Here is a 16,214-nt window from a genome sequence, read left to right as displayed (position 1 = left end):
TATATATAATTATCTGACCATTTGTCTTTATGAAGTATCTGTCTCTCCATTCATTAATGTTTCCATATCAGTAGTTTCATGTTATAAGGAAACCCAACTTTAAACAATACTTTGTCACACGCTTTGTGAGGTGGAGTACATGATTGCCACTGGTCAAGAAATTTTGTAGTAGTTTTGTGACAAGATGGGGACATTAGGGGAACTGATCAGGGCCACTTCCCATACTGGTGGAAAGCATGTAGTACTCCTGATCAAAGCAGAAAGGAGGTAAGGAGCAATTTTCTAAAAGAAAGGAGACAAGGTATATCTGGAAAATAAACAGGAAGCCAGAAAGTTCAGTAAGAGGGCAGAGTCAAAGGAGTCCAGAGAGAGAACCATGAAGCACAAAGGGGGCCAGAGAAAGAAGAGTTCATACTAGGTGCTTCCTCATTCCTACCTCTCCCGTTCTGTCCTACCTTCACTGCATCCGGGTCTATGTATCACTTCCCAATGACTCCTATTAACCTCAGTTCTGACAACTACTAAATGTGGCTTGGGGAACTTTAAGTAGTCCATGGCAGGAACATAGCTTGATGAGACAACTCACCACATGGATCTTACCAGAAGAAAATCATGAGACGTGACTTTGCACAGTCTGAGCGCACAGTCTGAGTAGGGATAAGTCTGTCAGTTTTCTCTTTTAATTTTACGCTAAACCACACAGAAAAAAATCTTCAAGTTCTAAGGAAATAAAAGTACAGAGTAATCACTTGGGGGGGGTGAAGCCAGACAACAATAATTATAAAGGAAGAGAGGAATATTTTATCTTTTGACATAAAAGTAGAATCACAAAACTTCTGAGCTAGAAGGGTCCTTAGAGATCATTTGGTAGAGTGATTTTCCAGATATTTTAAAACCCTTTTGAGAGCTGAGTAGATAAAATACACAGGTACCATATCAAAACATTATATTTCAAGTCAATAAAATTAAGAAAAATCATTCTAGCACCACTTCCGTCAGTCAAAATTAATCATGAAAAAACCCTTACAAAAAAATGGCTGGCTCCAGATGGTATGATTATGTACCTGGAAAATCTAAGAGAATTAACTGAAAAGTCATTATAACAAATAAGAGATTCAAAAAGCGATTGGTTACACAATAAATATACAAAAGAAGTTTAAAACTCTTCTATTTACCAGCAATAGTGAGATTAAGAAAATACACACGGCATTAAAGAAAGAAAATGGGTTCCAGCCTGGGCAACAGTGCAAGATCCCGCCTCAAAAAAATGAAAAGTAAAGATGGGCAGATCTTTTGACCCAGCAATTGTATTCACAATTTCTCTCAAATAATTAATGCATAGGCACGAAGGGATATTAGCTATAATAATGTCCAGTGTAACACTATTTGTCATAAAGATTGAAAGAAATCTAAGTATCTAAAGATGAAGGACTACTTATGGTACATTCATACAATGTATTTTTTAATATACTATATATAAACCTTTATAAATGTTTTATATACCTACATATATATGTGGAGGGGGGAGGGGGAGAGAGACAAATCCCATTTATAAAAATAAAAGATAAAATACTGTGAGACAATAGAAGACCCAATAGTAAAGTTTCTGACATCCACAGAAAAAGAGATCATTCATTAAACAGTATTGAGGAAATTGGTTAATCAAAAGCTTAAATTTTTTGGACCCTCTACCTCATACTGTACAACTAAACATGTTCTGGAATAACTGCAAAACCAAAAATTGAAAATGAAAGTATGAAAATAGTTGAAAAAATAAAATTAATCACTATGTAAACATAAGGTAGGAAAAGCCCATCTACACAAGATACCTAAAGGAAGAACAAGACTTAGCTACATAAAATGTTAAAATCTGTAAGAAGGGAAGAGAAGGAAGTATAAAGTCAAACCTGAATAAAGCTGTTTAACAAAAATGATAATCCCAATAATGGCAAGTAAAAGGTCTCTCTAATGGCTTTGTTGTAAAGGGTAAACTGGCATAATCTTTTTGGTGGGCAATTTGGCGATGTATAACAAAACTGTTAAAGATGGGCACCCCAGGCATGGTGGCTCACAAATATAATCCAAACACTTTGGGAGGCCGATGTGGGAGGATAGCTTGAGCCCCAACGTTTGAGACCAGCCTGGGCAACATAGGGAGACATGGTCTCTATGACAAAAAAAAAAAAAAAAAAAATTTAATTAGCTGGGCATGGTGGCATATGCCTGTGGTCCCAGCTACTCAGGAGGCTGAGGTGGGAGGATCACTTGAGCCCAGGAGCTCAAGGATGCAGTGAGCCGTGATCATGCCACTGCATTCCAGCGTGGGCAACAGAGCAAGACCTTGTCTTAAAAAATAAAAATGAAAAATAAAGATGAGCAGATCTTTTGACCCAGCAATTCCACCCACAATTTCTCCTAAATAAATAATGCATAGGCACAGATGTATATAGCTATAATAATGTTCAATGTAGCACTATTTGTAATAAAGAATGAAAGAAATCTAGGTGTCTTAAGAATGGAGGACTACTTATGGTACATTCATACAATGAAATAGCATGGGGCCACTAAAAGTTAAGTGGAAAACGAATGACATGAGTAATATCATAAAATATTAGGTGAAAAACAACTGCAAACAACAAAATCGCTGAATTCATTTCAGTTTTTTAAAACGGTATATGAGGTTGCAATTAGGTATAATTGTTACTGGTGGGTTTTTGTTCTCAGAGTTCCCAAGATGGTGGTGGGCCACTCCCAAGATGGTGGCTGCCACTCCCAAGATGACAGCAAGCCTTTTGTTCTCTGACCTGGGGTTCCTGGCCTCACGAATTCCCAGGAATGGAACCCTGGGCCATGCGGTGAGTGTTTTAGCTCTATTAGAAGCCATGGGTCACAGAAGAGAACCGTGGAACCCAGCAACTAGTGTTCAGCTCAATTAGGTCGAACCTGGGCATTTAGCCATGCAGGAAAAATGGCGAGTCTTTAGCCCGATCAGGAGCGGCAATGGGCGCCATGCTGAATCAGGAGCACAGCTGGACACCCTGTCGGATCCAGAGGGGTGGAAGTCAGCGGTGGGTCTGCCATGGCGGCAAACAGCAGTGGTGGACCGCGAGCGAAAGCTCAGCTCAAGCCGTAATAAACACGGACCAGAAGACTGTGCAGTGGCAAGATTTAATAGAGTGAAAACAGCTCTCATACAAGGGAGGGGACCCAACGGGGTTTATATGCCTGGGTTTATATCCCGATCATTGTCCCTCCCCCTGTGCTCTCAGGCGATATATGATTTGACTATTTCTTTACCTCCTGCTGTGGCCTAATTTGTATTTTAGTGAGCCCTCTTTACTACCCGATTGGTTGGGTGTGGGCTGAGTTACAAGTCCCGTGTTTAAAGGCAGGTGCGGTCATCTTCCCCAGCTAGGCTTAGGAATTCTTTGAAGGTCTAGGAAATCCAGCTAGTCCTCTCTCTCATAATCATACCACTGCACTGCAGCCTGGGTAACAGGGTGCGACCTTGCCTCTAAAAAATAAAACTTAGTAAAACTACAATTAAAAAAGTAGATCTATAGGTACACACAAACTTGCACACACACATACCACAGGATAAAGAGATTTAAATTAACCCCAACCTTAGAGAAATGAAGGCGGATGAGGAGGCAATTTGACCCAAATCTTCCTAAGTCACCCCATCTATTTATAAAAATGAACACTCTTACCATAAGACTCTTGTTCCTCATGGAAGTAAAAGGAGCCTAGTTTAATGAATATGCAGTAGACAAAAATGGAAATAGTGGCACCACCTTTCCATCTCCTATCAACTCCCCGTCTCCAACCTTGTTCCCCAAGCTCCATCAGGGAGCCAAGGCAATCAATCCACTATCCCATCCCAGGATGGCAAGAGATGTAATGTTAAGAACTCCTCTAGAACTTCTGCCAGGTAGCTGCAGGACACCTCCAAAGTCTCAATATAAAGTCAAAACACTTCCAGGAGGCCTGGCGCCATGGCTCATGCCTGTAATCCCAGCACTCCAGGAAGCCGAGGCAGGCGGATCACCTGATTCAGGAATTTGAGACCAGCCTGGCCAACATGGTGAAACCCTGTCTCTACTAAAAATACAAAAAAAAATTAGCCAGGCTTGGTGGCGCGCACCTGTAGTCCCAGCTACTCTGGAGGCTGAGGCAGGAGAATCACTTGAACCCAGGAGGCAGAGGTTGCAGTGAGTAGAGATCGCGCCACTGCACTCCAGCCTGGGTGACAGAGTGAGACTCTGTCTCAATTTAAAAAACAAACACAGCACTTTGGGAGGCCGAGGCGGGCGGATCACAAGGTCAGGAGATCGAGACCATCCTGGCTAACACGGTGAAACACCGTCTCTACTAAAAATACAAAAAAATTAGCCGGGCGCGGTGGCGGGCGCCTGTAGCCCCAGCTACTCGGGAGGCAGAGGCAGGAGAATGGCGAACCCGAGAAGTGGAGCTTGCAGTGAGCCGAGATCGTGCCACTGCACTCCAGCCTGGACGACAAAGCGAGGCTCTGTCTCAAAAAAAAAAAAAAAACACACACACTTCCCACCAGTTGTGGGAAACTCTAAAGGGGTTGATTCTGATCCCCACTTATCAGCAAACTGAATGCATACCTCTGCAGCCAGTTCCTAAGATATGTGCACATTCCAGCTCCATCAGGTAGGGGCTGTTTATCTCTGATGTATCTTCCCCACGGTGCTTATGTCAGAAGTGGGGGCTTACTTCTCACTGGTCTAGTTATTCTGAAGACTCACCAATTAGAAGTGGGAATCTAAGTACTTTTGGTTCAACCTTTTTATCTTACTTAGAAACAAAAACTTTAGTAACATCAGAAGATAAAACACTCCTGCTTAACCAACATGTGTTACTCAGCTTTCTAAACTAATATTTGTGGTACAAAACTGATTTTCATTTTGCAGTATCTCTCAAGGCAAGAGAGCCCTACAGAGAACCTTAAGAAATTCCTGGCCGGGCACGGTGGCTCAAGCCCGTAATCCCAGCACTTTGGGAGGCCGAGACGGGCGGATGACGAGGTCAGGAGATCGAGACCATCCTGGCTAACATGGTGAAACGCCGTCTCTACTAAAAAATACAAAAAAACTAGTGGGGCGAGGTGGCAAGGGCCTGTAGTCCCAGCTACTCTGGAGGCTGAGGCAGGAGAATGGCGTAAAACCGGGAGGCGGAGCTTGCAGTGAGCCGAGATCCAGCCACTGCACTCCAGCCTGGGCGACAGAGCGAGACTCTGTCTCAAAAAAAAAAAAAAAAAGAAAGAAAGAAAAAAAATTCCCAACAGTGCAGATAATTATTTTTCATCATTTGTTTTCATAAAATTTCCACAATAGACATTACTTTCTATAATGGGGGAGAGGGGGCTCTTTTTTCTAATGGCAGGCTAACCTAACATACTATGATTACTGGATCTAATACATGCATTCACAGCAGAATTTTCTTTAGACATACATACACAATTAGTCTTCCATAAAGTATCATAAAATCACGTTCAATCCATCTTTAAAAGTCAATCACTCTTCATGTAGCCTTCATGACTAGCAAAAAAGTAAAGGTAAACACTCTTATGTTTAAAAAAAACTATGATAACATGTAATTATCTGTAATGCCTATTTCAAAACTTTTAAGACTATTTTGTTTCAAAAAAAAAATCCAGGTAACATCTTTTCTAGACAACTAAGTTAAGAAAACAGTAAATCTGCAATTACTAAATATTTTCATGGAGTTAGCCACAGAAACCACATGCAGCACTGGACAATAACTGAATGACATTATCTGTACATGTTTTTCATCCAAACTAATGGATATTCGGAAAAAAAGGTGATCCTGTACTAGGCTTCGCAACACTACCCTTGAAAGATTTTAACCAGTCCTTTCACACCACCACCAAAGACGTTTTTTTCTACAGCCCTACTTCCTTGTTTTGAAAGATCTGCGCTGTCAAACTATATTTATTTGCATTTAATTCTCCAAAGGGATAAAAGCATTACTATACCAATTTCATATTTCCATCCAAAATGTACAAACTCTGCTTTCTTGGCCCATACAGTCTTATCCCAAATAAACTGTATAATCTCCAAAGATATAGTCAGTCTTGATTATATAGATACAATCTACCATATTGTAGATTATTCACAGTAACTATCACTTAGATGATAGCATTAAGGGCTTTAAACACACACACTCTCTCTCTCTCTCTCTCTAATTCTCGTTTTTTGTTTTTTTGTTTTTTTTTTGAGACGGAGTCTCGCTCTGTCGCCCAGGCTGGAGTGCAGTGGCCGGATCTCAGCTCACTGCAAGCTCCGCCTCCTGGGTTCACGCCATTCTCCTGCCTCAGCCTCCCAAGTAGCTGGGACTACAGGCGCCCGCCACCTCGCCCGGCTAGTTTTTTGTATTTTTTTTAGTAGAGACGGGGTTTCACCGTGTTAGCCAGGATGGTCTCGATCTCCTGACCTCGTGATCCGCCCGTCTCGGCCTCCCAAAGTGCTGGGATTACAGGCTTGAGCGACCGCGCCCGGCCTCTCTCTCTAATTCTCAAAGTTACTATTATTTTCCCCATTTTAAAGATGAGAAAAGTGATGCACTGTAAGACTAACTAGCTGACCAGCATTATAACACATATCATAATCATATAGAATTTGTAAAAATATTAAAATTATTAATAGCTGAAAATACCAATTAGAAGGCTTCCATCATTTGGATGTGCAACAAATGCTTCCCTGGGTTAACCGTTAAGTAATGACTTGGCCATTCAGCTGTGAGGCCCAGTAAGCATGGCAGAGCTGGTAAGGCCATGCAGCCCACAATACAGCATCAGGATAAGAAATAAAAAAGCCAGCAAGTGGGCATGCAGCAAGGGTTTCAACTCTATCCGAACATTCCAAAAGAATAAGAGAGAATTTAGGACAATCTTAACCTCTGATAACCTCTGAGCCTCTTTTTATCCCTCAATTTATATAATGTTTAATGTTACTAAATCATTGCACAGGAATTATTTTTAAATGTTTACATAACATTTGTAGAATGATAAACATTTTCCTAAACACTTCGCAGGTTTCTGAGAAAGCATTTACACTGAGATTTGTTGTTACACTGACGTCCTTCCCAAACTCACCATTATTCTAGTAATAGAGAATTGATGCTACTAGAAGCAGCCCCCAAGCCCTCTCCGTCAAATGATCTCCCTCCCCTCTCCCAGCTCTTCCACTGCTGACCATCCCACCACCCTGACTTCACATTTCTCAAGTTCTGGTACACACACTGTACACACTGCCATTCCAATGATCTACCCATGTTGAGAGAAATGTCTCAGGATCAGGTGGACTAGCACCACTTCTCAGACTGCTGCTGCTAACAGGACAAACTTTCAGTGGTCTGAGACAAAAAGGGGGTTAAGAGAAGGGATTATATATTCATTTTTAAATGAAACACAAATTATTCAACTTAAAAGATCATCTTTTATTCCCGGGTTGTCCTTATTTTTTCAGTGTTAAAATGTGATAATGACCAATGCTTCATTTTCTGTATCGTCCTCACTGGCCAAATAAAATGTCAGAAACCCAGTCAATCCCTAAGCCTAAGGTTAGGGTAACAAACACTAAATCTACTATGTATGTATGTAGGGTAGAGGACAAGCCCAGGCAGGAAATAAAGGAATAAAAAACTTTCAGAGGAAGTAGATACTTTTACATTTAACAGTGACTACTGGTCCAGTGAACAAGCACAAGCAAAATGAAACCGCAAATTTCAGTATCTTACTCAGAAAGATTACAAGCACTGAGGCGGATGACAAATTTGACTTTTAAAATGAAAGCAGGCCAAGCGCAGCCTGGCGTGATCCTGGTGGATCACGTCTGTAATCCCAGCACTTTGGGAGGCTGAGGCAGGCAGATCACTTGAGGTCAGGAGTTCGAGACCAGCCTGGCCAATATGGTGAAACCCCGTCTCTACTAAAAATACAAAAATTAGCCGGGTATGGCGGCTGGCGCCTGTAATCCCAGCTCCTGAGGAGACTGAGGCAGGAGAATCACTTGAATCTGGGAGGTGGAGGTTGCAGTGAGCTGAGATCGCGCCATTGCACTCCAGCCTGGACAAGAGCGAAACTCCTTTTCAAAAAAAAAAAAAGTAGGCCAAGCGCAGTGGCTCACACCTGTAATCCCAGCACCTTGGGAGGCCGAGGCAGACACATCACTTGAGGTCAGGAGGTCGATACCAGCCTGACCAACATGGTGAAACTCCTCCATCTGTATTAAAAAAAAAAAACACATACACACACACAAAATTAGTCGGGAGTGGTGGCAGGCGGCTATAATCCCGGCTACCTGGGAGGCTGAGGCAGGAGAACTGTTGGAAGCCACGAGGGAGAGGTGGCAGTGAGCCGACATCGCGCCACTGTACCACTGCACTCCATCCTGGGCGACAGTGCGAGAGTCTATCTCAAAAAAACAGAGTCAAGTTATGTAAAGCACTTAGAACAGTGTCCGGCACTTAGTAAGTGCTTCAGAAGTACTGTCATAAATATCAAAGGACTGGAATGAAAATTATAAAAATTCTGGTACTAAAAACTTCCACAAAGTTATTTAGAAGTACAACTTCTGCTCAGTCATCATTGGAGTATAAATAAAAAGAAAGAAAAGTACAACCATTTTTCCATAAAGTGCATGAAGTTGTGTGTGACATTTCTAGACTTTTTAATTTAAATGAGAAAAGAAAAAAAATCACATTAGAAAAAACCTGAATCCAGTTAGAACACCCACTGTAAGACTCTCAATTGTTTGCAAATTTGCTTCCAAAGCTCAGGAATGCACTACTCAACTGAGGCCGCATCTGAGAACACACACCCAATACTTCGCCAATGAAAGAAACTTTCATCTCAGCTGTACACTCAGAGACCAGGATTCCTCGCCTCCATGTTGATAAAACCCAACGACGCATAGCTGAGCAAGTCTTTCACCTAATAGCACACCAAGCTTCTACTGGAAAATTCACACACCAAGTGATGCAGTCACTACACAGCATACAGACACAGTATTTGCACTCTTCCTATCCCCTCCCCTGGGATCCAGACTCAGCCTGCTCACTCTGAAAGCTTTCTCAGTTCATCCTGCCATTTGCCCTTCTCCCAAGCCACCTCTACACCCGGGGGTGAATTATTAAAAAGAACATGTTTATTGATAAATACATCACTTTCTTTATTTGCACACAAGTTATCCACTTCCTTGCTACTCAAAGATAGTCCCTTGTCCAGCAGCACGTTATTAGAAATGTACAATATCAAAATGTACCATAGGCCTACTGACCCAGAAAATGCATTTTTAATAAAAGTCCCAAGTGATTCCTACCCACATTAAGGTTTGAGTGTTCTGTGATACTGCAGATAGCTGTACAAATTAAAAATTCTCAAGTTGACAAATGAATTCAGAGATATGGTATGAAAAGTACCAAGACCCAGAATCTCAAAACCCCAAAGAGAAAAACCAATATATAAATGAATTTCTTTGCCACCGATAGCAAAGGTTTATTTTTCAACAATACCTGTATTTATTGCTTCCTGCTTTAAGTATTTTGTACAAGAGCACAACACTTACAAAGGTTTACAAAAGAATTACTGGGTCTAGAAATTCCATTGCAATCTGCTCCAAACGTGTGAAACCTGCATGTTAAAACCTTAGGATTTTGTCCAATTCAGAGTTGACAAATGAACTCTTTCCAGAAAGTTATTAAACAAAAAAAAAAAAATCTACAGGATGTTAACTTTAAACACAGATTACATAATTCCTGTAACTAAAGCGAGTAACTAGTATCGAACAAATTCTAGGTCACTTGTAGAATCGAATCTTGTATTGAAGGTCTGTGTCTGTTTTTCCAGGAAAAGTCGGGGTGGGGAGCGGGATTTGCCCTCCCTGCGAAGTTTTGTTTTTTTTGTTTTTTTGGTTTTTTTTGTTCTTTTTCTCTCTCATCCTGAAAGACCTCACTTTCTAACGTGTGAATAAACTTAAGTCGTACTAAATCCAGGTCACGGTTCCTTTCCTCAAAAGTGAAGTTAAGACTTCTCTCTTCTAAACACTGTATTTTTTAAGGTTTGAGCATTCCGTGCCCGCTTCGCTTCCGGCCAGGGAAGGAAGCGTGCGTCCCGGGGCCCAAACGAACAGGGAAATTTATCAAGTAGGAAGTTGAGCACTAGTCCAGCCGCCAGGCCCTGCCTTTACTGCAGCTAGCCTTCCAGTCCAGACCCCGACCTCCTGGGGCAGGGAAGGCAAGTAGGCGACAAGCAGCTACCCCGCCCAGCTCACCATGCCCGCCCGGGAGCTGACGGGTACACCCCTCCCGCCATCCACCCCCCAACGCTGACTCCCAGGCGCACAAACGGGGGGCGGTGCGGCAACCGGTCCGCCGCGGCGGCGGCATCCTCAGGCCCTCCCGTGAGGCGGCGGCGGCGGCTGCAGCAGCGGCGCGAGGGGAGGCGAAACGCGTCCTGAGGCTGAGTGGGAGGCCGGGGCGGGAGCGACTGCATGTGGGGCTGCACTGGAGGAAGGCGGAGGCGTTTAGAGGGCTTGGGCTTTTTTACGATCATCATCATTATTTTGTTTTACCTGTGGCGCAGAAGGGCTCCCCAGCTCCTATTCCCTGAATCATCCTCCTCCTCCCCTCCTCTTTTTCTCTCTCTCTCCCTCAGTCTGCCAGGCGCTCGCGGAAGCGGCCGGGCCCGGCCCGACCTGAAAGAGAACCGGGCGGGAGGGGGTGGCGGCGGTGACCAGCGGCCACGTGACCACGCTCGCGCCGTAACGGCGGCCGCCTCCTACCGCGCGCCCTCCTCGCGCTCCACCTCTAATAACCCCGCAGCCCGCGTGCCTGGGAAGCTCGTGCGCAGGCGCCCGCCCGGGACCTGAAGTCTGCGCGCGAGCGCAACGCGCTCGCTCTCGGATCCGGGTTTCTGGGGCCCGCGAGGCGCGAGACGCGAGTAGGTGGATAGTGAGCCGCGGGCAGAGCTCTCCTTGGCTGAGCCGGCAGGCTGCTGAGCGCATGCGCCTGAGCGCTTTTACGCCTCCCTTCTCTCCCTGGTTCCAAGCGGTGCTCGGCTGGAGGCTGGGAACCACCTCCTGGGTCTAAGTCAGAGGTTCACATCCACCAACTACCTTCCCAGGATTGGACTGAGAAAGGGAGCAGAGGGTCCCAGGAACTCTCTTGAGATCCTGGCTGTCCTGCCAAGGAATTTATATTTCCTTGTCACAGGTAAATGGCCTTCCATTCCACATTTTTCTGTAACTGAGTAGGCTTCTAACTCAACTCATCTGTCACTTTCTCCGTGAAACTTACCCCTCTCTACTTTAGAGGAGTCACTAGCACTTTGTGCAGACCTACCTTGTAGTACAACCCGTAGAAAGATAAAGGTTAGGAGTTATTTTTTCACAAACCCACAATACTAGACTGTGGCTTCTATCTTTATCTAATAACCTTGGACAGGGTCTTGAGTGTTGTATCTCCCTAAAGGTCTGATGACTATCAGAACACAGGTAATGTCTAAAACGTTGTATCGTTGCCCTTGGCCTCTGCATAATCATGATTTAAGATCCCCTTTAACCCAAGCACGTGGGAAGCTAGTGTTTGTTTCCCCAATATGAAAGCCTTTAAATCGTAATGCTAATTAGAGTGGTAAATGCTTCACTTAGTAAAAGAGATTTATGGTATTTTATTAGCTTATCTTCACAAAGAACTCCAACGAAAATTGATACTATTTAGTCCAGAAAAGGAAACCAAGTCAGAGAAACGTCAGATTTCTGAAGGTTATCTAGCTTCAGAGGAAGGTGCCTGTGTGAGAGACATTTGTTTGTGGACAAACACTCCACTTCACGCGGGGATCCCTCTTTTTCTGTTGCCCCTCTTTCTGTTGCAGAAACTGAACACGTTAAGTTAGTGCCTGTGGCCAGATTTAATCAGGCCAGATTTATTTATTTATCAAATAAAATGTAAAACCTTCCTAATTGGGAGTTCTGGCTAGACCAGACATCATCACTGTTAGACTGGTGAATACTGAGATGACAGTCAAGAAATGGGACTAGCAACAAAAGGACAGAAAATCCTGGGATGAATGTATATGAAGAAATAGGATGAACAGGGGCTTCTGAGAAACTAGGAAAATTACAACACTCAAGATTCCTTTCTCATATGTTTGCAAAGTTGATGGACTCTTTTCTGCATTTACCACTGTATACACCCACGGAGTGATCCCACCTCATAGTTTCAGCTACCATGTAGGTTATGCTAATGGCATCCCATTCTAAATATTCAGCCCAACATTCAGACCCTGTGGTAGGTTACTTTCTTATGGCCCACAATTAACTATGCCTCCCAATATTCATGCCCATGTATAGTCCTCTCCCTTTGAGTCTGGGCTGGACCTGTCACCTGCCTAAAACAATCAAATACGGCAAAAATTACTCTCTGTCACTTCTAGGCCTAGGCCTTAAAAGGCTTTGCAGGGCCAGGCGCGGTGACTCACGCCTGTAATCCCAGCACTTTGGGAGGCCGAGGCAGGCAGATCACAAGGTCAGGAGATCGAGACCATCCTGGCTAACACGGTGAAACCCCGTATCTACTAAATTTACAAAAAAGTAGCCAGGCGTGGTGGCACACATCTGTAGTCCCAGCTACTCAGGAGGCTGAGGCAGGAGAATGACGTGAACCCAGGAGGTGGAGCTTGCAGTGAGCTGAGATCGCGCCACTGCACTCCAGCCTGGGCCACAGAGTGAGACTCTGTCTCAAAAAAAAAAAAAAAGGCTTTGCAGTGACAACTTTTGAACTTTACCAGAGACTCATAGGAAACAGAAAGTTAAGAAATTCCGCCACTTGTTTGTGTTCTGAGAAACAGTTTACCACAGAGACCAATCCTTCTCCATATTACTTAAATTTTGAGACTCCTTGTCCACTTTCTCTGATAAAACTAGTAGATGACCTGTGACAAGACCAAACACATACCTTTCCTTTTTTCCTGAACCTGTGGGGAAGGTCAGTCACCTTTCAACTTCCTGTTTGTCTCATGAATGATTAGGATTAGAACTTTTTCCCCCTTGAAATTAGGTAGAAATAAACATTTCCTAGCTGAGAATTCTCTGATTTCAAAAATCATCCCAACTGTAATAATCTTACCTGTAACCTGTCTACGCCTCCCTGTGAAAGTATAAGGCCGCCAGGCATAGTGGTATACTGTACTCCCTGTCCTCCCAGCTACTCAGGAGATTGAGGTGGGAAAATTGCTTGAGCCCAGGAGTTTGAGAACAGCCTAGACAACAGCAAAACCATGCTCTAAAATAATAATTAAAGTATAGGGCAAAACCACCCTGCTGAGACACTCTGATCTTCAAATCTGAAGTACTCTCCCTAATGTAATTGCCTGAATGAAGTCTGTTTCCTCACCTGTTTGGTTTTTAACTTATTTTTCCCATTTGTGAGAAGCGCCGTGTAAGAAATCCAGCTACTCTGAAACTACCACACTGTGAAGAGTCTAACCAAGCCACCTGGAGAGACCAAATGGAAGAAAACTAAGGCCCCTGGCCAACAGCCGCAGCTGTGCTCCTACTGGCCAGTCAGCACCAGCCTGCCATGCATGTGACTGAGACAGTCTTGGAAGTGGATTTTCCAGCCCTACTCAAGCTGCCGCAGCTGACACCACATGGAACAGAGATGAGCTTTTCTCCCCAGTGCCCAAATAGCAGAATTGTGGGAAAATAAATAAAACAGTTGTTGTATTAAGCCACTAAGTTTTGCTGTGGTTTGTTAGATATCATTAAATAACCAGAATAGACCTATATATTCAGCTGCCTGCTAGAGATGTGTCCCAAGTCATCTCACAGGTACTTCAAACTCAATCTACTTGAGTTTTTCAAATACGCTTCAAACCTGACCTTTTTCCTGTGTCCTTTCCCCCATACCCCCTGCTGGTTGTGCATTTATTCCCCTAATTCCCGAAGCAGAAAACCTGGGAGTGTCCCTTTACTCCTTACCCTGCAATATTCAGTCACCAAGTAATCAGCTTTCTTCTCCAGTCCCCAAAACGATTCTCACCTTAGATCCTCATCATCTCTGTCCTGAACTATGAGGATTAATCAAGTTCTTCCACATTGCAAAGAAAAGTCACTCAGGCATCCCGACTACCTTAGAGGTTTATTATCGGGCAAGAAGTAAGGAGATGTCGGAAAACAGTCCAGTCATCTCCCATGACCTGCATCCTGATGGTTCCCAGACTAGGAAGCTCAGGTGGCATCATAAAGAGCCACAGCAATGACCCCATCCTTTAGGCTACAACAGTAGCTGTAAGGATCCAGCTTCTCTCAGGCTTCTCACGTTCTTACTCCTCAAGAGACAATCTGAGGGACCTGTTAGTCCCCAGTCAATACAGAGCACCCTGACAAGGCAAAGAGTGGCCTGCAATCTAATTTAGGAAAAAGAAACAAAAGTAATAAAGCTGATGATTAATAACTCCTTAAAATAGAAACTTTGTGTAAAAATTCATTTTGAGTTTTGTTAGTTATAATAGCATTAGAGTTTAAGGTAGAAAAATTAAATGTGAACTAACCTCAGCATTAAAAAAATAATTGTGGCTGGGCGCAGTGGCTCACACCTGTAATTCCAGCACTTTGGGAGGCCAAGGCAGTCAGATCACGAGGTCAGGAGATCGAAACCATCCTGGATAACACGGTGAAACCCCATCTCTACTAAAAATACACACACAAAAAAATTAGCTGGGCATGGTGGTGGGCGCCTGTAGTCCCAGCTACCCAGGAGGCTGAGACAGAAGAATGGTGTGAACCCGGGAGGCGGAGCTTGCAGTGAGCCGAGATCACACCGCTGCACTCCAGCCTGGGCAACAGAGTGAGACTCTATCTCAAAATAAAAAAATAAATAAATAATAAAAATTGTGACACTTGGTTTTGCAGCAAGTGTGTGCTTGCTGATTCTCTGCTTCATCATCTATGTGCATTCTCCGTCTTGGGACATGGCAGAAAATGAAGCAGAAAAGAATGCAAATGTTCTCAAAGTCTCTTGGGAAGGATCGGTTCTGTCCTAGGCCTCTGCCCATGCAGACACTCAGCCTGGGACTACTCTGGTCAGGCCACCAACTACATACCTTCTCCTGGCTCTTTTCTCCTCCACTCCAACTCACCCAGTTAAATTGGCCATCATTAGATCCTGAAATTGCTATGGTGGCATAGACTGACATGATATTAAGATGTACAGTCTACAGTATGGGATTGTCCAGTGGGAAGTGAAAGAGTTGTGGTAAGCATGTGTGGAGCTGGCATGCTACCCTCTGCATCATCCATGGAAATGCCCAACTCAGATCTCCTGCTGCAAGAAGCGTAGTTGACTTTCAGCCTCAGCAGCTGCCCCCCTGGATCCACTACCAAGTTCACGCTGAGGCCACACTTCTCCTGGGCTAGTCCCACTCAATGATTGATTGCAGCAGGGGTATTAGTGAAGGCCGAAGGAGGATCCCTCTAACAGGCAGCTTTGGCTCAAGGCTTCCCCAGTGGCATGGCCAAAACTTTCTTTGAACTGTGCCACAGTCTAAAGCTCTTCTTAACAACTCTTCTGTCCTTTTCCCTTAGCTTTCCCAGGTTACAGACCTGCATTGTGGTCTGAAGTCTTCACCTCTGCCCACACACACAGTTCAGCTCCTGCTTTTTTCCCTTTATTGATGTTCTCTCAGTAAAGCTTTTGTACACCAAAAGCTTTGATGTAAATGAACAGGAAGTCCCAGAATGGGGTTTCAGTTCAGGTCGTCTGAGAAGCAAATACCACGATGGGACTTACAAAATGAGCTGAAACACAACCCCATTCTAGGACTTCCTTTTTCATCCTCAGACTATAGCTACAGGTCACAGTTATTAGTAATATCAAGACATCTAAATTCTTTTAATTCTTTTGGGTTTTGGGTTTTGAAGAACGTTTCATCCCCTAGAGGCATCTATTAAAATGAAGCTAACCCTAGATAGAGATAACAACAAGCTGAAGCATTTCACTGTTAAGAAAATAAGAAAGGTCAGGCACAGTGGCTCACGCCTGTAATCCCAGCACTTCGGTAAACTGAGGTGGGCGGGTTGCATGAGATCAGGAGTCCAAGACCAGTCTGGGCAACATGGCAAAACCCTGTCTCTACAACACACACACAAAAAGCTAGCTGGGCATGG

At 43.8% G+C, this 16,214-nt stretch overlaps 1 protein-coding gene and 1 long non-coding RNA gene across 10 annotated transcripts in view; one reads left to right on the top strand and one right to left on the bottom strand.

The window, feature by feature from the left end:
* The window catches only part of TBC1D5 (TBC1 domain family member 5), a 566,253-nt gene extending 555,364 nt beyond the window's left edge, over window positions 1-10,889 (bottom strand). For 5 of the 9 annotated variants that reach the window (XM_050779554.1, XM_050779547.1, XM_050779557.1 and 2 more), the window contains exon 1: window positions 10,620-10,889. The gene's annotated coding sequence lies outside the window, so the exon portion shown is untranslated. The remainder of the gene's footprint in view (window positions 1-10,619) is intronic. The other 4 variants (XM_050779549.1, XM_050779550.1, XM_050779552.1 and 1 more) reach the window with 2 other exon arrangements.
* Window positions 10,890-11,078: 189 nt separating this feature from the next.
* Window positions 11,079-13,777, top strand: LOC126948125 (uncharacterized). The gene is made up of 2 exons (XR_007723345.1): window positions 11,079-11,259; window positions 13,480-13,777. It is a non-coding gene; the product is annotated as an uncharacterized LOC126948125 (long non-coding RNA).
* The last annotated feature ends 2,437 nt before the right edge of the window (window positions 13,778-16,214 follow it).

The sequence above is a fragment of the Macaca thibetana genome, chromosome 2 (genome assembly GCF_024542745.1).
Source record: "Macaca thibetana thibetana isolate TM-01 chromosome 2, ASM2454274v1, whole genome shotgun sequence".
In the NCBI taxonomy this organism is placed as follows: Eukaryota; Metazoa; Chordata; class Mammalia; order Primates; family Cercopithecidae; genus Macaca; species Macaca thibetana.
Note: the sequence above shows the minus strand (reverse complement) of the source record. Positions and strands in the feature narration are given on the sequence as shown.